The sequence below is a fragment of the Colobus angolensis genome, unplaced genomic scaffold (genome assembly GCF_000951035.1).
Source record: "Colobus angolensis palliatus isolate OR3802 unplaced genomic scaffold, Cang.pa_1.0 Scaffold192, whole genome shotgun sequence".
NCBI lineage: Eukaryota > Metazoa > Chordata > Mammalia > Primates > Cercopithecidae > Colobus > Colobus angolensis.
Window position 1 is genome coordinate 1,025,155 of NW_012115066.1, and position 2,206 is coordinate 1,027,360.

The following is a 2,206-nucleotide window of genomic DNA, read 5'->3' on the forward strand; positions in this document are numbered from 1 at the left end:
AAGGAAAGAAGGAAGGAAGGAAGGAAGGAAGGAAGGAAGGAAGGAAGGAAGGAAGGAAGGAAGGAAGGGGAGGAGGAGGAGGGGAAGGAGAAGAAGAAGGAGAAGGAGGTGACAGCCTTCTTTCCACAATCAGTTCTCTTGGGGTCAAGGGGTAGGGGGAGACAAAGTGAGAATTAACTCCCTTGAGAATGGCACCAAGCTCTCAATGAAGGATCCACCCCCATAATCCAAACACCTCCCACCAAGCCACACCTCCAACACTGGGGATCAAATTTCAACATGAGACGTGGCAGGGCAAAACAAACCATATCCAAATCATAGCACTGGGTGACATAGCAGTTGGATAAATCCAAAGCTTAATAATGTCAGGGGTCTAGGTGTTTCTCTGTGGTCTCTTACCCTCATGATTATAAGATGGCTTCCATAGCTTGTTCCTCACAAGATCCTAAAGCAGGAAGGAAGGGACAGAGCTTTTCTCTTACAAGTCTCTTTCTTCTGTTTAGAAAAGGAAATCTTTTCCAGAAGTGCCCCAATGAGACTTGCCTTAATGCCTCATTAGCCAAGGCTTGGTCACATGTACACCTCAAAACCAATTACTGGCAAAAGAGGTTGGGATTCTCATGATTGGCTTAGCTCTATGATGGTTCATGCCCCAGGGCTGAGGATGTTAATATCTAAACATCTGGAAAGATGAGAGTTCTGTTAGTAAGGTAGCTGGGTTTTAACCAGCTATGTGTGTACCAGGTCCCTGGAGGGAAACTGGGGAGCTTGGTTACCAGAAGGATGCCAAGGGGACACCAGGTGGAAAAAGCAGTGAATGTCTATTAGAGCTAAACTCAGAGCAAAGAGAGTTCAAGACCTGGAACATTCTAGGTTCTCAGTGGGGGAATTCACAGAGTTCAAAAACCAAATTGAGAAGAACGAGAATTGCCTCAGAACTTTAGGTTTAAATATGGACTGGCAGAACAAACATGGACCACACAGATTATGGTAATTGCTTTGAAAATGGTCAGAACCATCTCTCCCATCCTGCATGCCCTTTTATAATGTAACTCTGAAAGTCTTCAGGAGGTGGAGCCTTTCTCCCACTCCTTGAATCTTAGTTGACCACTGACTTGCTTTGAAAAATATTCTACAATGAAAGTAATATTGAATGACATCTGGACTAGGCCTTAAGAAGCTTTCAAGCTGCCATTTTCATCCTCTTGGAACCATGTAAGGAAGTTCAGGTTATCCAGCTGGAGGGACTGTGTAGACAGAGAACTACAGATCAAGTTTTTATTTCTTGCATGATGTAGTAATTCCTTTCAGTTCAACTCTGAATCTTGTCAGTTCTCAAATGTGCCTTAGCATCTATATGGATTTCAGGATGAAGACAGAGTAAACACGTTTGGATTATTCTAGTCCTAGAGGATAAAGTTCCTCTCCCTAGGGTAGAATCGAGGTTTACAAACATAGCTGCCAAACAAGTGGGCAACACCATCTTGGATGTTGTAGCTCCAGCTGAGCACCCGTCTGAAAGCAGTTGCATGAATGATCCTAGTCAATATCCTATATAAAGCAGAAGAACCAGCCAGCTGAGCCCAGACAATCCATACTATCCTGATAAATAATGAATCATTACTGTTTTCAGCACCTACATTTTGGAGAGGTGTGTGGTATAGCAATAGATAACCAAAGCAGGAATCATCTACTTCAGCTCACTCATTTCACAGAGGAGACTGAAAAGCCAGTGAAGTTAAAGGACTTGCTCAGAACCACATAGCTCATTAGTGGCAGAGGCATGGCAAGAACTTAGATTTCTGCATTCTCAACCCACTGCTCTGATAATTAAACCTGGCATAATGGTCAGGCACAGAGGCTTACACCTATAATCCCAGTGCTTTGGGAGGTCAGGGTGGGAGGATGGCTTGAGGCCAGGAGTTCAAGACCAGCCCCAGCAACATAGTGAGACCCTGTCTCTACAAAATAATAATAATAATTTTAAAATTAGCCAGGGGTGGTGGCACATGCCTGTAGTCCTAGTTATTCAGGGAGGCTAAGGCAGGGGGATGACTTGAGTCCAGAATTTTGAGGTTATAGTGAGGTTGCATCATTGCAGTCTAGCCTGGGTAACAGAGCAAGACCCTGTCTAGAAAAAAAGAAAAAGAGGCCGGGCACGGTGGCTCAAGCCTGTAATCCCAGCACTTTGGGAGGCCGAGACGGG